Raw genomic sequence first — 27,177 nt, 5'->3', positions numbered from 1 at the left:
CCGACTGGTACACCCACGGTGTCACTAGTGCATCCACAGCTATCGCCTGAGGGTCCCTTGACCTGGCGCAATATTTTTTTAGCTTTTTGTTGAGGCGGGACGCCACCATGTCCACCTGTGGCCGTTCCCAACGGTTTACAATCTGCGTGAAGACTTCTGGATGAAGTCCCCACTCTCCCGGGTGGAGGTCGTGCCAGCTGAGGAAGTCTGCTTCCCAGTTGTCCACTCCCGGAATGAACACTGCTGACAGTGCTAGCACGTGATTTTCCGCCCATCGGAGAATCCTTGTGGCTTCTACCATCGCCATCCTGCTTCTTGTGCCGCCCTGGCGGATTACATGGGCTACCGCCGTGATGTTGTCTGATTGTTAGGTTCCTGGTGCTCAGAACAAGGGAGATGTTATGAAGTGAGTCCAGAGCACCAGGACGTAACGCTGGGAAAGGGGAATGGAAAGGGAATAGCCCCTGGCGCCCTATCTCCGTTGTCTCGCCCGTGCTGTCAGTACACTCTTGCGAGACTATGGTTGCTTGAGCCCATGGCAGCCGCGTTTGAAGGGCGGATTACGTCTGCCCAACTTCGATGCCCCCTCAGGTCTTAATGAGAGATAAAGAGTGTACCGAGACAGGGTGATAACAAGGGGCCCTCTTACTGAAACAACCAAAGCCAGGGGCTACTAACTAGCCTAAAACTAAATGTATGTGCGGCTTGCCGCCAAAGGAAAAGAACAACAAAGGAAATGCTGACCACACGCCGACACAATACTTTTGTGTACCGGCGGTGACAGCATAAGCAAAACCCTCTGCAAAACACCAGTGACAGAAATAATAACAGAATACAGCGGCCTAGGCCGACGGACACGGCAGAGCCGCCACTCACGGAACCGGTACGAATACTGGCAAACGGACAGGAATCCTCAATGCTGCCGACACAGACTCTCAGAACTGGAGGACAGGCAGAATCCCAAACAACAGACCGGTGGACACCAAGAAGCCAGAAACTCGACCAGGCATAGGCAAAGCCACTGGACTTCTGTACAGGAACACTTCACGGCAGGACACGGGATCAGACACAGGAATCAACACAGGGACTGACACAGGACTCGACACAGGAAGCAGTTCGACAGACACTGCTACACAGGAGCTCAGGAATTGGCAGGAACAAGCTCAGAACTCAAGCAGACTGAAAACCAAGAAATATCACCAGCGTCTGTGAATAGCACTGAGCCAGCATATAACAGAGAGGCCTAAATAATAATCTCATGCAGCTGCCCTGTTGCATGACTCCAAACTGACAAGATGCAATTAGCAGCCAGGTGAGGCTGAACACATGGGAACAAGCTGCAATTACACAGACTTACCAGCGGCAGCAACCAAGAGTACTCTTAAACAGAGCAACGGGAAATCCTGGCCTGCGAAACAACTTATAAACATAAAATACCTAACTGACATGCAAAACAGGAATGAGCCACAGCCGTGGCTCATAACACTGATTGAATCAGCACTGGTTGGTTTTGAAGCAGGGGCTCTGCTTGACTCAGGGCGTTGTAAATGGCGCTTAGTTCCAGTATATTTATGTGTAGTGAAGTCTCCTGACTTGACCACTGTCCTTGGAAGTTCCTTTCCTGAGTGACTGCCCCCCATCCTCGGAGGCTTGCGTCCGTGGTCACCAGGACCCAGTCCTGTATGCCGAATCTGCGGCCCTCGAGAAGATGAGCACTCTGCAGCCGCCACAGCAGAGACACCCTGACCCTTGGGGACAGGGTGATCAACCGATGCATCTGAAGATGCGATCCGGACCATTTGTCTAACAGATCCCACTGAAAGATCCTTGCATGGAACCTGCCGAAGGGAATTGCTTCGTAAGAAGCCACCATCTTTCCCAGGACTCGCGTGCAGTGATGCACCGACACCTGTTTTGGTTTCAGGAGGTCTCTGACCAGAGATGACAATTCCTGGGCCTTCTCCACCGGGAGAAACACCTTCTTCTGTTCTGTGTCCAGAATCATGCCCAGGAAGAGCAGACGCGTCGCAGGAATCAGCTGCGACTTTGGGATATTCAGAATCCAACCGTGCTGTTGCAACACTTTCCGAGAGAGTGCTACGCTGACTAACAACTGCTCTCTGTACCTCGCCTTTATAAGGAGATCGTCCAAGTACGGGATAATTATAACTCCCTTTTTTCGAAGGAGTATCATCATTTCGGCCATTACCTTGGTAAATACTCTCGGTGCCGTCGACAGACCAAACGGCAACGTCTGGAATTGGTAATGACAATCCTGTACCACAAACCTGAGGTACTCCTGGTGAGGTGGGTAAACAGGGACATGCAAGTAAGCATCCTTGATGTCCAGCGACACCATAAAATCCCCCTCTTCCAGGCTTGCAATAACCGCCCTGAGCAATTCCATTTTGAACTTGAACTTCCTTATATAAGTGTTCAAGGATTTTAAATTCAGAATGGGTCTCACCGAACCGTCTGGTTTCGGTACCACAAACATTGTGGAATAGTAACCCCGTCCCTATTGAAGGAGGGGAACCTTGATTATCACATGCTGGAGGCACAGCTTGTGAATTGCCGCCAGTACTACCTCCCTTTCCCTGGGAGCAGCTGGCAAGGCTGATTTGAGGTAACGGCGAGGTAGAGTCGCCTCGAACTCCAGCTTGTATCCCAGAGACACAATTTGTACAGCCCAGAGATCCACTTGTGAGCGAACCCACTGGTTGCTGAAGTTTCGGAGACGCGCTCCCACTGCACCCGGCTCCGCCTGTGGAGCCCCAGCGTCATGCGGTGGACTTAGAGGAAGCGGGGGAGGATTTTTGTTCCTGGGAACTGGCTGTCTGGTGCAGCTTCTTTCCTCTACCCCTGCCTCTGGGCAGAAAGGATGCGCCTCTGATCCGCTTGCCTTTCTGAGGCCGAAAGGACTATACATGATAATATGGTGCTTTCTTAGGCTGTGAGGGAACCTGAGGTAAAAAAGTTGACTTCCCGGCTGTTGCCGTGGATACGAGGTCCGAGAGACCGTCCCCAAACAATTCCTCACCCTTATAAGGCAAAACCTCCATGTGTCTTTTAGAATCAGCATCACCTGTCCACTGCCGAGTCCATAATACTCTCCTGGCAGAAATGGACATTGCATTAATTCTAGATGCAAGCAGGCAAATGTCCCTCTGTGCATCCCGCATATATAAGACGACGTCTTTTATATGTTCTATGGTTAGCAAAATAGTATCCCTGTCGAGGGAATCAATGTTGTCTGACAGGGTATCAGACCATGCGGCTGCAGCACTACACATCCATGCTGAAGCAATAGCAGGTCTCAGTATAGTACCTGAGTGTGTATACACAGACTTCAGGATAGCTTCCTGCTTTCTATCTGCAGGTTCCTTTAAGGCGGCCGTATCCTGAGACGGCAGTGCCACCTTTTTTGATAAGCGTGTGAGCGCCTTGTCCACCCTAGGGGATGTTTCCCAACGTAACCTGTCCGTTGGCGGGAAAGGGTACGCCATCAGTAACCTCTTAGAAGTCACTAGTTTCTTATCGGGGGAACTCCACGCTTCCTCACACAATCCATTTAATTCATCAGATGGGGGAAAAGTCACTGGCTGCTTTTTCTCCCCAAACATAATACCCTTCTTGATAGTAACCGGGTTAATATCAGAAATGTGCAATACATTTTTCATTGAAGTAATCATGCAACGGATGGCTTTTGTAGACTGTGCATTTGTCTCATCCTCATCTACACTGGAGTCAGACTCCGTGTCGACATCTGTGTCTACCATCTGAGCTAGCGGGCGTTTATGAGCCCCTGATGGCCTCTGAGACGCCTGGGCAGGCGCGGGCTGAGATCCCGGCTGTCCCAAGGCTGCTGCGTCATCGAACCTTTTATGTAAGGAGTTGACACTGTCTGTTAAAACCTACCACATATCCATCCAATCCGGTGTCGGCCCCGTCGGGGGCGACACCACACTTATCTGCCCTTGCTCCGCCTCCACGTAACCCACCTCATCAAACATGTCGACACAGCCATACCGACACACCGCACACACACAGGGAATGCTCTGACTAAGGACAGGACCCCACAAAGTCCTTTGGGGAGACAGAGAGAGAGTATGCCAGCACACACCACAGCGCTATATAACACAGGGATTCACACTATAATGAGTGATTTTTCCCAATAGCTGCTTATTATCTTATTTGCGCCTAAATTTATGTGCCCCTCTCTTTTTTACCCTTCTTGTACAGGATACTGCAGGGGAGAGCCTGGGGAGCGTCCTTCCAGCGGAGCTGTGAAGAGAAAATGGCGCTGGTGTGCTGAGGAAGAAGGCCCCGCCCCCTCAGCGGCGGGCTTCTCCCGCGTTTTGTATATCTTAATGGCGGGGGTTTTTGCACATATACAGTTTTCCAGACTGTATTATGTGCATAATGTGCCAAAAGGTATTCTTATTGCTGCCCAGGGCGCCCCCCCCCCCCCCCCCCCAGCGCCCTGCACCCTACAGTGACCGGAGTGTGTGGTGTGTAGTGGTAGCAATGGCGCACAGCTGCAGTGCTGTGCGCTACCTTAATGAAGACCGGAGTCTTCTGCCGCCGATTTCATCTCCTTCTTCTGTCTTCTGGCTCTGCAAGGGGGACGGCGGCGCAGCTCCGGGAACGGACGATCGAGGTCAGGCCCTGTGTTCGAACCCTCTGGAGCTAATGGTGTCCAGTAGCATAAGAAGCACAAGCTAGCTGCACGCAGGTAGGTTTGCTTCTCTCCCCTCAGTCCCACGTAGCAGTGAGTCTGTTGCCAGCAGATCTGAAAATAAAAAACCTAACAAATACTTTCTTTCTAGCAAGCTCAGGAGAGCCCACTAGGAGCACCCAGCTCTGGCCGGGCACAGATTCTAACTGAGGTCTGGAGCAGGGGCATAGAGGGAGGAGCCAGTGCACACCAGATAGTACCTAATCTTTCTTTTAGAGTGCCCAGTCTCCTGCAGAGCCCGTCTATTCCCCATGGTCCTTACAGAGTTCCCAGCATCCACTAGGACGTCAGAGAAAATAATAAAAATTTACTCACCAGTAATTCTATTTCTCGTAGTCCGTAGTGGATGCTGGGAACTCCATAAGGACCATGGGGAATAGCGGGCTCCGAAGGAGACTGGGCACTCTAAGAAAGAATTAGGACTACCTGGTGTGCACTGGCTCCTCCCACTATGCCCCTCCTCCAGACCTCAGTTAGGGAAACTGTGCCCGGAAGAGCTGACACAATAAGGAAGGGATTTGGAATCCCGGGTAAGACTCATACCAGCCACACCAATCACACCGTACAACTCGTGATACTATATCCAGTTAACAGTATGAACAACAACTGAGCCTCACGAACAGATGGCTCATAACAATAACCCTTTAGTTAGGCAATAACTATATACAAGTATTGCAGACAATCCGCACTTGGGATGGGCGCCCAGCATCCACTACGGACTACGAGAAATAGAATTACCGGTGAGTAAATTCTTATTTTCTCTGACGTCCTAGTGGATGCTGGGAACTCCGTAAGGACCATGGGGATTATACCAAAGCTCCCAAACGGGCGGGAGAGTGCGGATGACTCTGCAGCACCGAATGAGCAAACACAAGGTCCTCCTCAGCCAGGGTATCAAACTTGTAGAATTTTGCAAATGTGTTTGAACCCGACCAAGTAGTAGCTCGGCAAAGTTGTAAAGCCGAGACCCCTCGGGCAGCCGCCCAAGAAGAGCCCACTTTCCTCGTGGAATGGGCTTTTACAGATTTAGGATGCGGCAGTCCAGCCGCAGAATGTGCAAGTTGAATCGTGCTACAGATCCAGCGAGCAATAGTCTGCTTAGAAGCCGGAGCACCCAGCTTGTTGGGTGCATACAGGATAAATAGCGAGTCAGTTTTCCTGACTCCAGCCGTCCTGGAAACATATATTTTCAGGGACCGGACTACGTCCAGTAACTTGGAATCCTCCAAGTCCCGAGTAGCCGCAGGCACCACAATAGGTTGGTTCACATGAAAAGCTGAAACCACCTTAGGAAGGAATTGGGAACGAGTCCTCAATTCCGCCCTATCCATATGAAAAATCAGATAAGGGCTTTTACATGACAAAGCCGCCAACAGCATGACCACTTTCCACGTGAGGTATTTTAGCTCCATGGTTTTAAGTGGCTCAAACCAATGCGACTTTAGGAAATCCAACACCACGTTGAGATCCCACGGTGCCACTGGAGGCACAAAAGGGGGCTGAATATGCAGCACTCCTTTAACAAAAGTCTGAACTTCAGGCAGTGAAGCCAGTTCTTTTTGGAAGAAAATCGACAGAGCCGAGATCTGGACCTTAATGGAACCCAATTTTAGGCCCATAGTCACTCCTGACTGTAGGAAGTGCAGAAATCGACCGAGCTGAAATTCCTCCGTTGGGGCCTTCCTGGCCTCACACCAAGCAACATATTTTCGCCATATGCGGTGATAATGTCTTACGGTCACATCTTTCCTAGCTTTAATCAGCGTAGGAATGACTTCCTCCGGAATGCCCTTTTCTTTTAGGATCCGGTGTTCAACCGCCATGCCGTCAAACGCAGCCGCGGTAAGTCTTGGAACAAACAGGGCCCCTGCTGCAGCAGGTCCTGTCTGAGCGTCAGAGGCCATGGGTCCTCTGAGATCATTTCTTGAAGTTCTGGGTACCAAGCTCTTCTTGGCCAATCCGGAACCACAAGTATAGTTCTTACTCCTCTCCTTCTTATTATTCTCAGTACCTTGGGTATGAGAGGCAGAGGAGGGAACACATAAACCGACTGGTACACCCACGATGTCACTAGAGCGTCCACAGCTATCGCCTGAGGGTCCCTTGACCTGGCGCAATATCTTTTTAGCTTTTTGTTGAGGCGGGACGCCATCATGTCCACCTGTGGCCTTTCCCAACGGTGTACAATCATTTGGAAGACTTCTGGATGAAGTCCCCACTCTCCCGGGTGGAGGTCGTGCCTGCTGAGGAAGTCTGCTTCCCTGTTGTCCACTCCCGGAATGAACACTGCTGACAGTGCTAACACATGATTTTCCGCCCATCGGAGAATCCTTGTGGCTTCTGCCATCGCCATCCTGCTTCTTGTGCCGCCCTGACGGTTTACATGGGCGACCGCCGTGATGTTGTCTGACTGGATCAGCACCGGCTGGTGTTGAAGCAGGGGTCTTGCCTGACTTAGGGCATTGTAAATGGCCCTTAGTTCCAGAATATTTATGTGTAGGGAAGTCTCCTGACTCGTCCATAGTCCTTGGAAGTTTTATTCCCTGTGTGACTGCCCCCCAACCTCGAAGGCTGGCATCCGTGGTCACCAGGACCCAGTCCTATATGCCGAATCTGCGGCCCTCTAGAAGATGAGCACTCTGCAGCCACCACAACAGCGACACCCTGGTCCTTGGAGACAGGGTTATCAGCCGATGCATCTGAAGATGTGATCCGGACCACTTGTCCAACAGATCCCACTGAAAGATCCTTGCATGGAACCTTCCGAATGGAATTGCTTCGTAAGAAGCTACCATCTTTCCCAGGACTCGCGTGCAGTGGTGCACCGACACCTGTTTTGGTTTTAGGAGGTCTCTGACTAGAGATGACAACTCCTTGGCCTTCTGCTCCGGGAGAAACACTTTTTTCTGTTCTGTGTCCAGAACCATCCCCAGGAACAGTAGACGCGTTGTAGGAACCAGCTGCGACTTTGGAATATTCAGGATCCAGCCGTGCTGTTGTAGCACTTCCCGAGCTAGTGCTGCTCCGATCAACAACTGTTCCCTGGACCTCGCCTTTATAAGGAGATCGTCCAAGTACGGGATAATTATAACTCCCTTTTTTCGAAGGAGTATTATAATTTCGGCCATTACCTTGGTAAATACCCTCGGTGCCGTGGACAGACCAAACGGCAACGTCTGGAATTGGTAATGGCAGTCCTGTACCACAAACCTGAGGTACTCCTGGTGAGGTGGGTAAATGGGGACATGTAGGTAAGCATCCTTGATGTCCAGTGACACCATAAAATCCCCTTCTTCCAGGCTTGCAATAACCGCCCTGAGCGATTCCATTTTGAACTTGAACTTCCTTATATAAGTGTTCAAGGATTTTAAATTCAGAATGGGTCTCACCGAACCGTCTGGTTTCGGTACCACAAACATTGTGGAATAGTAACCCCGTCCCTGTTGAAGGAGGAGAACTTTGATTATCACCTGCTGAAGGTACAGCTTGTGAATTGCTGCCAGTACTACCTCCCTTTCCTTGGGAGTAGCTGGCAAGGCTGATTTGAGGTAACGGCGAGGGGGAGACGTCTCGAACTCCAGCTTGTATCCCTGAGATACCACTTGTAGAACCCAGAGATCCACCTGTGAGCGAACCCACTGGTCGCTGAAGTTCCGGAGACGGGCCCCCACTGCACCTGGCTCCACCTGTGGAGCCCCAGCGTCATGCGGTGGACTTAGTGGAAGCAGGGGAGGATTTTTGTTCCTGGGAACTGGCTGTCTGGTGCAGCATTTTCCCTCTACCCATGCCTCTGGGCAGAAAGGACGCGCCTCTGACCCGCTTGCCTTTCTGAGGCCGAAAGGACTGTACTTGATAATACGGTGCTTTCTTAGGCTGTGAGGGAACCTGAGGTAAAAAAGTCGACTTCCCAGCTGTTGCTGTGGATACGAGGTCCGAGAGACCGTCCCCAAACAATTCCTCACCTTTATAAGGCAAAACTTCCATGTGCCTTTTAGAATCAGCATCACCTGTCCACTGCCGAGTCCATAATACTCTCCTGGCAGAAATGGACATTGCATTAATTCTAGATGCCAGCCGGCAAATGTCCCTCTGTGCATCCCTCATATATAAGACTACGTCTTTAATATGCTCTATGGTTAGCAAAATAGTATACCTGTCAAGGGAATTAATGTTATCTGACAGGGTATCAGACCATGCTGCTGCAGCACTACACATCCATGCTGAAGCAATAGCAGGTCTCAGTATAGTACCTGAGTGTGTTTACACAGACTTCAGGATAGCCTCCTGCTTTCTATCTGCAGGCTCATTTAAGGCGGCCGTATCCTGAGACGGCAGTGCCACCTTTTTTGATAAGCGTGTGAGCGCCTTGTCCACCCTAGGGGATGTTTCCCAACGCAACCTGTCCGTTGGCGGGAAAGGGTACGCCATTAGTAACCTCTTAGAAATCACTAATTTCTTATCTGGGGAACACCACGCTTCTTCACACAATTCATTTAACTCATCAGATGGGGGAAAAGTCACTGGCTGCTTTTTCTCCCCAAACATAATACCCTTTTTAGTGGTAACCGGGTTAATGTCAGAAATGTGCAACACATTTTTCATTGCCGTAATCATGCATCGGATGGCCCTTGTGGATTGTACATTTGTCTCATCCTCGTCTACACTGGAGTCAGACTCCGTGTCGACATCTGAGTCTGCCATCTGAGGTAGCGGGCGTTTTTGAGCCCCTGATGGCCTCTGAGACGCCTGGGCAGGCGCGGGCTGAGATGCCGGCTGTCCCAAAGCTGTTACGTCATCGAACCTTTTATGCAAGGAGTTGACACTGTCGGTTAATACCTTCCACATATCCATCCACTCTGGTGTCGGCCCCGCAGGGGGCGACATCACACTTATCGGCTCCTGCTCCGCCTCCACGTAAGCGTCCTCATCAAACATGTCGACACAGCCGTACCGACACACCGCACACACACACAGGGGATGCTCTGACTGAGGACAGGACCCCACAAAGTCCTTTGGGGAGACAGAGAGAGAGTATGCCAGCACACACCAGAGCGCTATATAACAGAGGGATTTACACTAACACAAAGTGAATTTTCCCCCAATAGCTGCTTATATCACCTTTTGCGCCTAAATTTATGTGCCCCCCCCCCTCTTTTTTACCCTTCTCGTAGTATATACTGCAGGGGAGAGCCTGGGGAGCGTCCTTCCAGCGGAGCTGTGAAGAGAAAATGGCGCTGGCTGTGCTGAGGAAGAAGGCCCCGCCCCTTCAGCGGCGGGCTTCTCCCGCTTTTTTAATAATATTTATGGAGGGGGATTAGGCACATATAGAGTTTATAACTGTATTATGTGCATTTTGCCAAAAAAGGTATACATATTGCAGCCCAGGGCGCGCCCAGGGCGCCCCCCCAGCGCCTGCACCCTACAGTGACCGGAGCGTGTGGTGTGCTGTGGGAGCAATGGCGCACAGCTGCAGTGCTGTGCGCTACCTTATTGAAGACCGGAGTCTTCAGCCGCCGATTTTCTCCTGCGTCTTCTGGCTCTGCAAGGGGGACGGCGGCGCGGCTCCGGGAACGGACGATCGAGGTCGGGCCCTGTGTTCGATCCCTCTTGAGCTAATGGTGTCCAGTAGCCTTAGAAGCACAAGCTAGCTGCAAGCAGGTAGGTTTGCTTCTCTCCCCTCAGTCCCTCGTAGCAGTGAGTCTGTTGCCAGCAGATCTCACTGAAAATAAAAAACCTAACAAATACTTTCTTTTCTAGTAAGCTCAGGAGAGCCCACTAGGTGCATCCAGCTCTGGCCGGGCACAGATTCTAACTGGGTCTGAAGGAGGGGCATAGAGGGAGGAGCCAGTGCACACCAGATATAGTACCTAATCTTTCTTTTAAGAGTGCCCAGTCTCCTGCGGAGCCCGTCTATTCCCCATGGTCCTTACGGAGTACCCAGCATCCACTAGGACGTCAGAGAAAATAAGATTTTAAACCTACCGGTAAATCTTTTTCTCGTAGTCCGTAGAGGATGCTGGGCGCCCGTCCCAAGTGCGGACTACTTCTGCAAGACTTGTTTATAGTTTTGCTTACATAAGGGTTATGTTATAGTTTTCATCAGTCTTGGACTGATGCTATGTTGTTTTCATACTGTTAACTGGTTAGTATATCACAAGTTATACGGTGTGATTGGTGTGGCTGGTATGAATCTTGCCCTTGGATTAACAAAATCCTTTCCTCATACTGTCCGTTTCCTCTAGGCACAGTTTCTCTAACTGAGGTCTGGAGGAGGGGCATAGAGGGAGGAGCCAGTGCACACCCATACCTAAAGTTTTTCTTAAAGTGCCCATGTCTCCTGCGGAGCCCGTCAATCCCCATGGTCCTTACGGAGTCCCCAGCATCCTCTACGGACTACGAGAAAAAGATTTACCGGTAGGTTTAAAATCTTATTTTTTTACTATTGGCTCAACTGAATCTTCTAGAGCACAGGTTCTCAAACTCGGTCCTCAGGACCCCACACACTGCATGTTTTGCAGGTCTCCTCACAGAATCGCAAGTGAAATAATTAGCTCCACCTGTGGACCTTTTAAAATGTGTCAGTGAGTAATTAATTCACCTGTGCACCTGCAAAACATGCACTGTGTGGGGTCCTGAGGACCGAGTTTGAGAACCTATGTTCTAGAGACAGAATAGCCTTCATTGCTCCAATTAACTCAGCTATATCGTCTGAGCTGAATGCCTCTATTTGTTCTTCATGAGGCGAAGTAGAGTATAAGGAGTCATCATCTGTTGTATCCTCCTGTGTAGCCTGTGAATTAGATGATATATTTACCCTCGGTTTATCAGCTTGTTGACTTATAGACCCTACAGCTTCTACACCAGGCATGTCCAAACTGCGGCCCTCCAGCTGTTGTGAAACTACATATCCCAGCATGCCCTGACACAGTTTTCCTGTCAGAGAATGCCAAAGCTGTGTCAGGGCATGCTGGGATGTGTAGTTTCACAACAGCTGGAGGGCCACAGTTTGGACATGCCTGGTCTATACCATAAGATGGGAGCTGCATGTAAGGGTTAATCGTGTAACCTATTCCTGCGGTTGGAGCTGCAGGGGCCAACCTGTCAGCTATACTGGATAGAGTCTGTGCAAATATGGCCCAAGGTGCATCTATGCTGAAATGAAAAGCAATTTGCACAAAACCCATTATTTCCCAAGGATTGAGTTATTAACCCCACCTTGCAGGATAAACATGTTTTAAGTGTTGGTGTTACTGTAGTAACCTCGTCACCTTTGCCGCTCTTAGACATGATAAATAATCAACTCTTCCACAGCATACCTCCCAACATGACCCTCTCCAGGAAGGACACAATGCTATGCTTCTGGACTTTTCTCTTAATTTATGATTGACGACACCTGTTTTGGACAGGTTGATGGATAAGAAAGGTGTTTCAGCACAGGTGATAGCAATCATACATTAAGAGGGAAGTCCAGGAGCAGAGCATTCTGTCCCTCCTGGAGAGGGTCATGTTGGGAGGTATGCCACAGTACTACACAATCTGTGACTGAACACACTTTATATTGCATAAAAAGTTATATCAATCTGACCCCAACCCAAGCACCAGCATTGAGGTTCAGAAAAAAGAACACTGACTAACATATATAAAGTCAGCACAGCAATCACACTAGCAGTCAGCCACATGATATTATTAATCATATGAGCATATTAACAACTACAAACACATTTCAAGTATGTAGGCATACAACTACTGCTCTCTGTATTATACAGTTATTTTAATGTATTCAGACGCAATTGCGGAGAAAACTTTAGCATTGAACAAAAACCTCATATGCAATAGGCACTAAACTTAACTATTCATACTATTATAGTAGATAGAATTTTAGTGCTATATAACCCTTACTCTGTAGAGTGGGATACAGGGAAACTCACCCCACTTCCAGGATCGATCAATACGTTAGCAAACCGCTGAGTGGATCCAAACGCTACTAGTGTACACTGCCGCTCCGGTATTTTCATTAGACACAGACGCCCAGTGAACGTTAGTGTATGCAGACGCTCCTGTCTGCGACCCAGTCTCTTAGCGGTCAAACTTTAGTGTATACAGATGCAGCACCATGCTGCGACCGAGTTCCCTCGTGGTAGCGTCCGAGACGGAAGTGAGGCTATCAGTTCATGGCGGGAGACGCTCGGTAACTGGTCATGAACTGGGGGGAGGGGAGACCAGGAGAGCGTCTGACTCCCCACTGCTGGCATCAACCCTAGGGATTGCAGCCTCAAACTAATCCTGGCGCCTTCTGATCCCTAAAGCCTAGTGCTAGAGCACCCGTGGTGATGGCGCGCCAGCTACTGTTTGGTAGTCTCCTCCCAAATCAGTGCGACTGTGTTCGTATGCCCCCTCTAAGCGGAATCGATGCCTTACCTTCTCCCCGTGCTCCGGCCACAGCCTAGTAACGTCTGCTGGACCTGCTAGTAATATCCGACACAGACGCCCGTTGAGACAGCACTTGTACCGTGGGTAAGCGTTGTTGCGACCCGGCGGAGAGTTGTTGAAGCGACTCTTTCCAATATGCGTGTAAGACGCTGTTAGGAAAGTTCACTCAAAAAAAAGGTAAGACTATAAAAATAAATCAAAAGCTCTTAGGGCTGCCAAACACAGCAGCCCTGTGACCATGGTCCGACTCCTGCCGCACCAAACAAACAACTGATTTGACTGAGTCGGTGGGCAGGATATATGAACGAGCCCGATGCATCCTGGGAGGCCGCAAAGCTTGTGATCGATTTGGTGCCAATCCGCTGACGCTCAAGCATATCCCAATGTTATCCTGTGGACCCAGCCGGAGAAATGCTCTGTTCCTGGACTTTCCTGGTAATGTATGATTGCCATCACCTGTGGTGAGCTAGTTAATTGATAAGAAAGGTGTTTCACCACAGGTGATGGCAATCATACATTACCAGGAAAGTCCAGGAACACAGCATTTTCTCTGACGTCCTAGTGGATGCTGGGAACTCCGTAAGGACCATGGGGAATAGCGGCTCCGCAGGAGACTGGGCACAACTAAAGAAAGCTTTAGGACTACCTGGTGTGCACTGGCTCCTCCCTCTATGACCCTCCTCCAGACCTCAGTTAGAATTTTGTGCCCGGCTGAGCTGGATGCACACTAGGGGCTCTCCTGAGCTCTTAGAAAAAGAAAGTTTATTTTAGGTTTTTTATTTTCAGTGAGATCTGCTGGCAACAGACTCACTGCTACGAGGGACTAAGGGGAGAGAAGCGAACCTACCTGCTTGCAGCTAGCTTGGGCTTCTAGGCTACTGGACACCATTAGCTCCAGAGGGATCGAACACAGGCCCAGCCTCGGTTGTCCGGTCCCGGACCCCGCCGCCGTCCCCCTTACAGAGCCAGAAGCAAGAAGAGGGTCCTAGAAATCAGCGGCAGAAGACTTCGGTCTTCATCAAGGTAGCGCACAGCACTGCAGCTGTGCGCCATTGCTTCCCATGCACACCTCACACTCCGGTCACTGATGGGTGCAGGGCGCTGGGGGGGGGGGGGGGCGCCCTGGGCTGCAATATTGAGTACCTTGGCTGGCAAATAACACATAATATAGTCATAGAGACTATATATGTGTAAACTACCCCTGCCAGATATACATAGAAAAAAGCGGGAGAAGTCCGCCGAAAAAGGGGCGGGGCTATCTCCCTCAGCACACTGGCGCCATTTTCCCTCACAGCTCCGCTGGAAGGATCGCTCCCAGGCTCTCCCCTGCAGTTTCCAGACTACATAGGGTAAAAAAGAGAGGGGGGGCACTAAATTCAGGCGCAATATTGTGTATACAAGCAGCTATTGGGAAAAATCACTCAGTTATAGTGTTAATCCCTGTGTTATATAGCGCTGTTGGTGTGTGCTGGCATACTCTCTCTCTGTCTCCCCAAAGGGCTTTGTGGGGTCCTGTCCTCAGTCAGAGCATTCCCTGTGTGTGTGCGGTGTGTCGGTACGGCTGTGTCGACATGTTTGACGAGGAGGCTTATGTGGAGGCGGAGCAGGTGCCAATAAATGTGATGTCACCCCCTGCGGGGTCGACACCTGAGTGGATGGTTATGTGGAAGGAATTACGCGAGAGTATCGACTCCTTACATAAAAGGTTTGACGACATAACAGATGTGGGACAGCCGGCTTCTCAGCCTGTGCCTGCCCAGACGTCTCTAAAGCCATCAGGGGTTCTAAAACGCCCGCTACCTCAGATGGCAGACACAGATGTCGACACGGATACTGACTCCAGTGTCGACGATGATGAGACTAGTGTACATTCCAATAGAGCCACCCGTTACATGATTACAGCAATGAAAAATGTGTTGCATATTTCTGATATTACCCCAGGTACCACAAAAAAGGGTATCATGTTTGGGGAGAAAAAACTACCAGTGGTTTTTCCCCCATCTGATGAATTAAATGAAGTGTGTGAAGAAGCGTGGGCTTCCCCCGATAAGAAACTGTTAATTTCTAAAAAGTTACTAATGGCGTACCCTTTCCCGCCACAGGACAGGTCACGTTGGGAGACATCCCCTAGGGTGGATAAAGCGCTCACACGTCTGTCAAAAAAGGTGGCACTACCGTCTCCGGACACGGCCGCCCTAAAGGAGCCTGCAATAGAAAGCAGGAGGCTATCCTGAAGTCTGTATATACACACTCAGGTATTATACTGAGACCGGCTAGGGCTTCAGCATGGATGTGCAGTGCTGCAGCTGCGTGGTCAGATTCCCTGTCGGAAAACATTGATACCCTAGACAGGGACACTATATTGCTAACCGTAGAGCATATTAAAGACGCTGTCTTGTACATGAGAGATGCACAGAGGGATATTTGCCGGCTGGCATCTAAAATAAACGCAATGTCCATTTCTGCCAGGAGAGGATTGTGGACTCGGCAGTGGACAGGAGATGCAGATTCTAAAAGGCACATGGAAGTATTGCCTTACAAAGGTGAGGAGTTGTTTGGGGATGGTCTCTCGGACCTCGTTTCCACAGCGACAGCTGGGAAGTCAGCATTTTTACCCCATGTTCCCTCACAGCCAAAGAAAGCACCGTATTATCAGGTACAGTCCTTTCGGCCCCAGAAAGGCAAGCGGGTTAGAGGCGCGTCCTTTCTGCCCAGAGGCAGAGGTAGAGGGAAAAAGCTGCAACATACAGCCAGTTCCCAGGAACAAAAGTCCTTCCCCGCTTCCTCTAAGTCCACCGCATGACGCTGGGGCTCCACAGGCGGAGCCAGGTACGGTGGGGGCCCGTCTCAAGAACTTCAGCGACCAGTGGGCTCGCTCACGGGTGGATCCCTGGATTCTACAAGTAGTATCTCAGGGGTACAAGCTGGAATTCGAGACGTCTCCCCCTCGCCGTTTCCTCAAATCTGCCTTGCCGACAGCTCCCCCGGACAGGGAGGCAGTGCTGGAGGCGATTCACAAGCTGTATTCTCAGCAGGTGATAATCAAGGTACCCCTCCTTCAACAAGGACGGGGTTACTATTCCACAATGTTTGTGGTACCGAAACCGGACGGTTCGGTGAGACTCATTTTAAATTTAAAATCCTTGAACACTTATATAAGAAGGTTCAAGTTCAAGATGGAATCGCTCAGGGCGGTGATTGCAAGCCTGGACGAGGGGGATTCCATGGTATCACTGGACATCAAGGATGCTTACCTGCATGTCCCCATTTACCCTCCTCACCAGGAGTACCTCAGATTTGTGGTACAGGACTGTCATTACCAATTCCAGACGTTGCCGTTTGGTCTGTCCACGGCACCGAGGGTATTTACCAAGGTAATGGCCGAAATGATGATACTCCTTCGGAGAAAGGGAGTTTTAATTATCCCGTACTTGGACGATCTCCTTATAAAGACGAGGTCCAGGGAACAGTTGTTGATCGGTGTAGCACTAGCTCGGGAAGTGCTACAACAGCACGGCTGGATCCTGAATATTCCAAAGTCGCAGCTGGTTCCTACAACGCGTCTACTGTTCCTGGGGATGGTTCTGGACACAGAACAGAAAAAAGTATTTCTCCCGGAGGAGAAGGCCAAGGAGTTGTCATCTCCAGTCAGAGACCTCCTAAAACCAAAACAGGTGTCGGTGCACCACTGCACGCGAGTCCTGGGAAAGATGGTGGCTTCTTACGAAGCAATTCCATTCGGAAGGTTCCATGCAAGGATCTTTCAGTGGGATCTGTTGGACAAGTGGTCCGGAACGCATCTTCAGATGCATCGGCTGATAACCCTGTCTCCAAGGACCAGGGTGTCGCTGTTGTGGTGGCTGCAGAGTGCTCATCTTCTAGAGGGCCGCAGATTTGGCATACAGGACTGGGTCCTGGTGACCACGGATGCCAGCCTTCGAGGTTGGGGGGCAGTCACACAGGGAAGAAACTTCCAGGGACTATGGACAAGTCAGGAGACTTCCCTACACATAAATATTCTGGAACTAAGGGCCATTTACAATGCCCTAAGTCAGGCAAGACCCCTGCTTCAACACCAGCCGGTGCTGATCCAGTCAGACAACATCACGGCGGTCGCCCATGTAAACCGACAGGGCGGCACAAGAAGCAGGATAGCAATGGCAAAAGCCACTAGGATTCTCCGATGGGCGGAAAATCATGTGTTAGCACTGTCTGCAGTGTTCATTCCCGGAGTGGACAACTGGGAAGCAGACTTTCTCAGCAGACACGACCTCCACCCGGGAGAGTGGGGACTTCATCCAGAAGTCTTCCAAATGATTGTACACCGGTGGGAGAGGCCACAGGTGGACATGATGGCGTCCCGCCTCAACAAAAAGCTAAAAAGATATTGCGCCAGGTCAAGGGACCCTCAGGCGATAGCTGTGGACGCTCTGGTAACACCGTGGGTGTACCGGTCGGTGTATGTGTTCCCTCCTCTGCCTCTCATACCCACGGTACTGAGACTAATAAGAAGGAGAGGAGTAAGAACTATACTCATTGTTCCGGATTGGCCAAGAAGAGCTTGGTACCCAGAACTTCAAGAAATGATCTCAGAGGACCCATGGCCTCTGCCGCTCAGACAGGACCTGCTGCAGCAGGGGCCCTGTCTGTTCCAAGACTTACCGCGGCTGCGTTTGACGGCATGGCGGTTGAACGCCGGATCCTGAAGGAAAAGGGCATTCCGGAGGAAGTTATCCCTACGCTTATTAAAGCTAGGAAAGAAGTGACCGCAAACCATTATCACCGCATATGGCGGAAATATGTTGCGTGGTGTGAGGCCAGGAAGGCCCCAACGGAGGAATTTCAGCTAGGTCGATTTCTGCACTTCCTACAGTCAGGGGTGACTATGGGCCTAAAATTGGGTTCCATTAAGGTCCAGATTTCGGCTCTATCGATTTTCTTCCAAAAATAACTGGCTTCACTACCTGAAGTTCAGACATTTGTTAAGGGAGTGCTGCATATTCAGCCCCCTTTTGTGCCCCCAGTGGCACCTTGGGATCTCAACGTGGTGTTGGATTTCCTAAAGTCGCATTGGTTTGAACCACTTAAAACCGTGGAACTAAAATATCTCACGTGGAAAGTGGTCATGCTGTTGGCCTTGGCTTCGGCCAGGCGTGTGTCAGAATTGGCGGCTTTGTCTTGTAAAAGCCCTTATCTGATTTTCCATATGGATAGGGCGGAATTGAGGACTCGTCCCCAATTTCTCCCAAAGGTGGTTTCAGCGTTTCATTTGAACCAGCCTATTGCGGTGCCTGCGGCTACTCGTGACTTGGAGGACTCCAAGTTGCTGGATGTAGTCCGGGCCCTAAAAATCTATGTTTCCAGGATAGCTGGAGTCAGAAAGACTGACTCGCTATTTATCCTGCATGCGCCCAACAAGTTGGGTGCGCCTGCTTCAAAGCAGACTATTGCTCGCTGGATCTGTAGCACGATTCAACTTGCACATTCTGCGGCTGGACTGCTGCATCCTAAATCTGTAAAAGCCCATTCCACGAGGAAGGTGGGCTCTTCTTGGGCGCCTGCCCGAGGGGTCTCGGCTTTACAACTTTGCCGAGCAGCTACTTGGTCGGGGTCAAACACATTTGCTAAATTCTACAAGTTTGATACCCTGGCTGAGGAGGACCTAGAGTTCGCTCATTCGGTGCTTCAGAGTCATCCGCACTCTCCCGCGCGTTTGGGAGCTTTGGTATAATCCCCATGGTCCTTACGGAGTTCCCAGCATCCACTAGGACGTCAGAGAAAATAAGATTTTACTCACCGGTAAATCTATTTCTCGTAGTCCGTAGTGGATGCTGGGCGCCCGTCCCAAGTGCGGATTGTCTGCAATACTTGTATATAGTTATTGTTTAACTAAAGGGTTATTGTTGGGCCATCTGTTGAGAGGCTCAGTTATATTTCATACTGTTAACTGGGTATAGTATCACGAGTTATACGGTGTGATTGGTGTGGCTGGTATGAGTCTTACCCGGGATTCAAAATCCTTTCCTTATTGTGTCATCTCTTCCGGGCACAGTATCCTAACTGAGGTCTGGAGGAGGGTCATAGAGGGAGGAGCCAGTGCACACCAGGTAGTCCTAAAGCTTTCTTTAGTTGTGCCCAGTCTCCTGCGGAGCCACTATTCCCCATGGTCCTTACGGAGTTCCCAGCATCCACTACGGACTATGAGAAATAGATTTACCGGTGAGTAAAATCTTATTTTCTCCCTCATGGAGAGGGGCAGGTAGGCAAGTATGTTCCAACATAACACAGTTGGGATTAGGGTTCAAATTCAGAACCACTACCATTGGCGCCACTACTGGGTCTTCTGCATACTGTTAGCATTACCATTGGAGCCATTTTTGTGGTCAGGGTCTTCTGCCGCTTCCTGCACCGTACCTGCTAGAGAAGAGACAGGCAAAGGGATCATACTGCATACATGACTCCCATGGTAATGCAAACTGCCAGTTGCGCCAATGGTAGTGTTCTGAATTTGACTCGGGCGCAGGAAGAGGGCTATTACACCATGACAAGAGGACTTCCACAATAAAACCGAAAACCAGACTATTTTAAGATATAAGGCCAAGGGAGGTATAATATTAATACTTTCTGGCAGTTTCACATTGATCACTATTAATGCTATATCGATACAAGGTTTTTAAATTTGTCACATAAAATTTTCCACAGCTAAACCGGTGTCAGAGTATGTCACTGCGGTGTCTATGGAGCTATAGGTACTAAAAGAGATCACTGCCATGGCACGTAGTGCACGGTGGAGGATCCCGACATATGTTTTACTACAAGTCCCAGCATTCCCTGCGATCAGGAGACTTGCAGGGGAAGCTGGGACTAATTCCACAACAGCACAGCAGCTTAGCCGCCAGGTATCTTCCCGAGCACGATGCCCAGCAGCGCAGTATAATTAACAATCGCTAACCACACACAGTTTACAGCGCTCAGCAGCACCCGCTCCTACCTTGCTGGGCGGAAATCCGTCCGGGGGCGCCTGTGATTTGGTGAACACATCAGCCAATGGTAGTAATGGGTGCACAGCATTATGGTCTTAGTAGCGATTCTCTTACAATGTATACCTAGTTGATGAACAGAATGACTACAGCTTCCATGATGCTGAGGGGCAAGGGGAAAAAAATAAAAATGTGATACAGTAGGTATCAAAGCTGTGATTTTTCTGTTGAGATGAGAGAGATTCATGTATGCCGCGTTCTCCGAGTCCACAGTCACATACCCTCCAACTGTACCTTTTTAATAGGTACAGTACCTTTTTGTTATGGTCTGTACCTATTTTTGGCTCTCCAAACTTCCATTGAAAGTATAGGAAAGGGACGTGGCCACGCCCCCTTTACCCGTGACCACGCCCCCTTTTCGCTTTTGTACCGCTTTTTGGCCCTCGTTCCGAGTTGTTCGCTCGCAAGCTGTTTTTAGCAGATTTACTCACGCTAAGCCGCCGCCTACTGGGAGTGAATCTTAGCTTCTTAAAATTGCGAACGACGTATTCGCAATATTGCGAATACACCTCTCTTAGCAGTTTCTGAGTAGCTCCAGACTTACTCGGCATCTGCGATCAGTTCAGTGCTTGTCGTTCCTGGTTTGACGTCACAAACACACCCAGCGTTCGCCCAGACACTCCTCCGTTTCTCCAGCCACTCCCGCGTTTTTCCCAGAAACGGTAGCGTTTTTCCGCACACACCTATAAAACGGCCAGTTTCCGCCCAGTAACACCCACTTCCTGTCAATCACACTACGATCACCAGAACGATGAAAAAGCCGTGAGTAAAATTCCAAACTACATAGCAAATTTACTTGGCGCAGTCGCACTGCGGACATTGCGCATGCGCACTAAGCGGAAAATCGCTGCGATGCGAAAAAAATTACCGAGCGAACAACTCGGAATGACCACCTTTGTGTGTAAATTGTTGGAGGGTATGCAGTCACTGTCACCGTGTGATGTGATCTAAGTTTAGGGCACAGGTCCGAGAGGTGGGCTCAGCTGTAATGCTACTATAGGCGCCTCGGATACACTATACTGGCTCTATGGCAAATCATGCTCACGAACAGCTTCCGCTCTCTTAATAACCATGCTCAATAAATTAAGTTATTGTTCATTAACTACTTCAGACAAGTTAATGTTTTGTTAAATGGATCGTATTGGCCAACATTTAAAAGGATTTTTCAGGGAAACTATCTATTGAGGCTGTCATGTTTTTTTACGTTTTTGCGTGGTAGATATTCATAATTAAGAAATATCAATGTACAAGCCGGAGAACAGTAGGCGGGAAGGTGTTTTGGCAACAAAAGGGCTGTCCGGGTCGCAACGAAGCTAGTGGCCCTACTTTCTACAACCCCCCCCCCCCCCCCCGCTAAACTGATTTCATAATTTGGCAATCAAATTTCATAATTTCCCCATCAATTTTATTTAGAATGTACAGTATAAAATCCACATGCAGACATAATCCAGTTAAATAGTATATTACCTGTTCTGTATAATCAGACATATCAGTATGTTTCATATTCAGACTAAAACTTTGAAAATTTGCACCAAAGAATATATATCCCAATTAATCTATAATGTATTCTTAATTGTTAATATTATCTTTATTTGGGTGATTCAAGTCAAAGTGTTATCTGCCAATGTTTTTATTGTCATGATATTAGGGCATCTGTTGGTTATTTATCTGCAGTAAGCGCAATGGTATCAGGAACCCTGGCTCATGGGATGTTGGCTGTCAGAATACCGACAGCAGCATCCTGACACCTACTAATTATGTTTACCCTAAACTCCTACCCCCCCTAATCCTAACCCCCCCTTCACGCAGCCTGAACCTAAAACTCCCCCCTGAAGCCTAACCCTCCCTGGTGGTGCCTAAATCTAACCCCCCCTCCCTACACCATAAACCTAACCCTTCCACCCCTGCAGCCTAAATTTAATCTTCCCTGATGGTGCCTGCCTAAGTCTACACCGTCTTCCCCGCAGCCTAACTCTAACCTTAACCATGCTGCCTAACCCTAACCCCTCCCTGGTGGTGCCTAAACCTACACCCCTTCCCCCTTCATGTGGCCTAACACTAAGCAGCCCCAGTTTACATTAGAGATGAGCGGGTTTGGTTCGTTGAGATCCGAACCCCCCCCCCCCGAACTTCACCTATTTAACACGGGTCCGAGGCAGCCTCGGATCTTCCCGCCTTTCTCGGTTAACCCGAAAGCGGCCGAACGTCATCATCCCGCTGTCGGATTCTCGCGAGATTCGTATTCTATATAAAGAGCCGCGCGTTGCCGCCATTTTCACTCGTGCATTGGAGATTGAACGGAGAGGACGTGGCTACGTTCTCTGCCTGAAAAGCTCCATATCTGTGCTCAGTGTGCTGCAAATATCTACGTTCTCTGCCTGAAAAGCTCCATATCTGTGCTCAGTGTGCTGCATTTTGGTGACCAACAGTATGTAGTTGTACAGTACAGTAGGCCATTGCTGTATCTTGCAGCTCCGTGTCACTGCAAGTATCCATTCCATATCTGTGCAGCATTTTTGTGAGCAGTATATATAGTATTACAGTGCAGCATTTTGGTGACCAACAGTATATAGTTGTACAGTACAGTAGTCCATTGCTGTATCTTGCAGCTCCGTGTCACTGCAAGTCTCCATATCTGTGCTGCATTGTTGTGAGCAGTATATAGTAGTACAGTGCAGCATTGTGGTGACCACCAGTATATAGTAGTACAGTACAGTAGGCCATTGCTGTTTCTTGCTGCTCTGTGTCACTTCTAGTATCCATATCTGTGCTGCATTGTTGTGACCAGTATATAGTAGTACAGTGCAGCATTGTGGTGACCACCAGTATATAGTAGTATAGTACAGTAGGCCATTGCTGTATCTTGCAGCTCCGTGTCAGACTCAGTTCTATTCTCTGGATCAGTGCTCAATATCTTTGCTGCATTGTGGGGACCAGTATACTACAGTACAATAGTCCAGTGCTGTTCTCGCTGCTCAGTGTCAGTTCTCCGTAGTATCATCAGTGATCAGTATAATCAGTTCTCAGTATAATCAGTGCGCTGTTAGACGTGCGCTCGTTTTCCGCCATTAGTGCATTGGAATTTAGACAATTGATGAAGTTATTGTGTCCCCGGTACAAAATCCCATATAGATTCCACTTCACTAGGCAGGTGATGGCGAGATTTTACCAATTAATATCAGTGATTTATAATTATTAATTACAGTGATCTTGCCAGATAATTCCAGTGATTTTGTCATTTTCTTCCAGTGATTTGGACCAATAATATCATTGATTAGAACAAATAATTCCTGTGATATTGAGGTGTTTGTGTCGCTTAGCTTAGCCATCCAGCGACCACAGTTCACCTCTTTTTCTCTTTTCTTTGCATCATGTGCTGTTTGGGGACTATTTTTTTAAGTGCCATCCTGTCTGACACTTCCGTATATGTCCAGTGGTACTGCCATTTGATATAATTCCCGATATTACTGCCATTTAATTCCAGTGATTTTGTCATTTTCCTCCAGTGATTTGGACCAATAATACCAATGATTAGGATGAATAATTCCAGTGATTTTGTCATTTTCTTCCAGTGATTTGGACCAATCGAATAATTCCTGTGATATTGAGGTGTTTGTGTCGCTTAGCTTAGCCATCCAGCGACCACAGTGGACGTCTTTTTCTCTTTTCTTTTCATGTGTTGTTTGGGGCCAATTTTTTTAAGTGCCATCCTGTCTGACACTGCAGTGCCACTCCTTGATGGGCCAGGTGTTTGTGTCGGCCACTTGGTTCGCTTAGCTTAGTCATCCAGCAACCTCGGTGCAAATTTTAGGACTAAAAATAATATTGTGAGGTGTGAGGTGTTCAGAATAGACTGGAAATGAGTGGAAATTATGGTTATTGAGGTTAATAATACTATAGGATCAAAATGACCCCCAAATTCTATAATTTAAGCTGTTTTTGAGGGTTTTTTGAAAAAAAAAACACCTGAATCCAAAACACACCCGAATTTGACAAAAAATTTTAAGGGAGGTTTTGCCAAAACACTTCCGAATCCAAAACACGGCCCCGGAACCGAATCCAAAACCAAAACCCGAAAAATTTCCGGTGCACATCACTAGTTTACATACATACAGTGGGTGACAGTCGGGATGCTGGTGCCGGCTTTGTGATAGATGTCAGGATCTCAGTGCCAGTTTTCTGACTGGTGTCAGTAGTCAGACTGCCGGCATCCCGAACACCGACATCCTGAACGCCAGTATGCTGACAGGATCCCCAGTAAGCAGCAGAAAGTGTAACTAAAGTCAACTGAGCAATCAGTGGAAGAAACAAAGGGGATGTCCACCTTCAGGGGTACCCTAGCAGCAGGACGGGAGGTGTGAGTCTTTGGGAGAGGTTATTTGGGTGAGTGGTAGGAAACCCAGTGACAAGTCCATGAGAGATCCCGTTTAGATAGACTTCAGAGAGCCCCCACCGAATAGGGGGAGAACGCACCACAAATAATCTCAGTTTGCGGCCGTCGCACTACAGATTCCCAGAGACTGCGCGGGTATGTAATGTAATGCTGTCCCATCATTGTTTTCTCATACGTCCTAGAGAATGCTGGGGTCCACTTCAGTACCATGGGGTATAGACGGTTTCGCAGGAGCCATGGGCACTTTAAGACTTTTCAAGGGTGTGAACTGGCTCCTCCCTCTATGCCCCTCCTCCAGACCTCAGTTTAGAAAATGTGCCCAGGCAGACTGGATGCACTCCAGGGGAGCTCTACTGAGTTTCTCTGAAAAGACTTATGTTAGGTTTTTTATTTTCAGGGAGAACTGCTGGCAACAGTCTCACTGCTTCGTGGGACTTAGGGGGCAGAAGTAGGAAAGAAACTTCCTGAATAGTTTCATGGCTCTGCTTCTGGCAGACAGGACACCATTAGCTCCTGAAGGGTACTGAACGCTAGCTGCGGTTATGTGCTCACTCCCACAAACACGCCGTCACCCCCCTTGCAGAGACAGGTGAGTGTTAGAAGAAAGGATCTTCAATCAAAGTGATGGCTAAAGGTACAGCGCGGCTGGCGGGAGCGCAGTGTGCCATGTTGCCCACACATACACAGGCACCTATTGAAACTGGCATAATAAGGGGCATAAGTTGCTGAGGCACAGTCCTACCGCCGCCAGTATAAAAAATTACCTCATAAATGCTGAGGAGAAACGTGCCATTGAAGGGGCGGGGCTTCCTCCTCAGTCAGCCAGCACACTGCTCAGTGCCATTTTCTCTCCTTCCAGGCTGCAGAGAAGAACGCTAGTCCTCCTCCACTGCTGAACAAGTATCAGGGTGCAAAATAGGGGGGGCCACAGTGACTTTGGTGCTATATAATTGTGTGATTAACATTATAAAAGCGCTGCATGTCAGTGGGCATTTTGTGTTTACGGACATTGTATTACTGGCACTGGGTTGTGAACTGGCAAATCCTATCTGTGTCCTTCTGACAGATTTTACTGTGGGTCTGTCCCCTATAAATCCCGGAGTGTCTTTGGTGTGGTTGTGCACGTGTGTGACATGTCTGAGGCAGGGAGCTCTTCCCCTGAGGGAGCCATTTTAGGGACACAGAGTTGTAATGTGGTGGCGCTGCCGGCACACCATGAGCCTGAATGGGTGAAAGAATTACGTGATAGTGTGAATCATATCAGTAAGAGATTGGATAAGTCTGAGTCTCATGCAGAAAGCTGGAGAAAATCAGTGGAAGATGTGATTTTTCATAGTCCTGCTTTTTCATCCATAGGCGACCCCTCTGGGTCACATAAAAGACCATTTGCACAAATAGGACAAACTGATACCGACACAGACTCTGTGTTATGAGCCACGGCTGTGGCTCATTCCTGTTTTGCATGTCAGTTAGGTATTTTATGTTTATAAGTTGTTTCGCAGGCCAGGATTTCCCATTGCTCTGTTTAAGAGTACTCTTGGTTGCTGCCGCTGGTGAGTCTGTGTAATTGCGGCTTGTTCCCATGTGTTCAGCCTCACCTGGCTGCTAATTGCATCTTGTCAGTTTGGAGTCATGCAACAGGGCAGCTGCATGAGATTATTAATTAGGCCTCTCTGTTATATGCTGGCTCAGTGCTATTCACAGACGCTGGTGATATTTCTAGGTTTCCAGTCTGCATGAGTTCTGAGCTTGGTTCCTGATAGTTCCTGAGTTCCTGTGTCGATTCCTGTGTCAGTCCCTGTGTCGATTCCTGTGTCTGACCCCGTGTCCTGCCGTTAGGCGTTCCTGTCCTGAGGTCCAGTGGCTTTGCCTGTGCCTGGTCAAGTTTCTGGCTTCTTGGTGTCCACCGGTCTGTCGTTTGGGATTCTGCCTGTCATCCAGTTCTGAGAGTCTGTGTCAGCAGCATTGGGAGTTCCTGTCCGTTTGCCAGTATTCGTACCGGTTCCATGAGTAGCGGCTCTGCCGCGTCCGTCGGCCTAGGCCGCTGTATTCCATTATTATTTCTGTCACTGGTGTTTTGCAGAGGGTTCTGCTTATGCTGTCACCGCCGGAACACAAAAGTATTGTGTCGGCGTGTGGTCAGCATTTCCTTTGTTGTTCTTTTCCTTTGGCGGCAAGCCGCACATACATTTAGTTTTAGGCTAGTTAGTAGCCCCTGGCTTTGGTTGTTTCAGTAAGAGGGCCCCTTGTTATCACCCTGTCTCGGTACACTCTTTATCTCTCATTAAGACCTGAGGGGGCATCGAAGTTGGGCAGACGTAATCCGCCCTTCAAACGCGGCTGCCATGGGCTCAAGCAACCATAGTCTCGCAAGAGTGTACTGACAGCACGGGCGAGACAACGGATATAGGGCGCCAGGGGCTATTCCCTTTCCATTCCCCTTTCCCAGCATTACGTCCTGGTGCTCTGGACTCACTTCATAACATCTCCCTTGTTCTGAGCACCAGGAACCTAACACTCTGATTCCTGTGTCGACGATAGTGATGCCAGGGGGATAGATCCTAAATTGGCAAAAA

At 49.1% G+C, this 27,177-nt stretch overlaps 1 protein-coding gene across 2 annotated transcripts in view; it reads right to left on the bottom strand.

Annotated features, from left to right (window-relative positions):
* Positions 1-20,298, bottom strand: part of LOC134939453 (gastrula zinc finger protein XlCGF8.2DB-like) — a 46,661-nt gene extending 26,363 nt beyond the window's left edge. The window contains exon 1 of one of the 2 annotated variants that reach the window (XM_063932135.1): positions 20,160-20,298. The gene's annotated coding sequence lies outside the window, so the exon portion shown is untranslated. Of the gene's footprint in view, positions 1-13,156; positions 13,417-20,159 lie in introns of those variants that run through there. The other variant, XM_063932136.1, reaches the window with a different exon arrangement.
* Positions 20,299-27,177: the final 6,879 nt, after the last annotated feature.

The sequence above is a fragment of the Pseudophryne corroboree genome, chromosome 1 (genome assembly GCF_028390025.1).
Source record: "Pseudophryne corroboree isolate aPseCor3 chromosome 1, aPseCor3.hap2, whole genome shotgun sequence".
Classification (NCBI taxonomy): domain Eukaryota; kingdom Metazoa; phylum Chordata; class Amphibia; order Anura; family Myobatrachidae; genus Pseudophryne; species Pseudophryne corroboree.
This window is presented reverse-complemented; position numbering and strand designations above follow the sequence as displayed.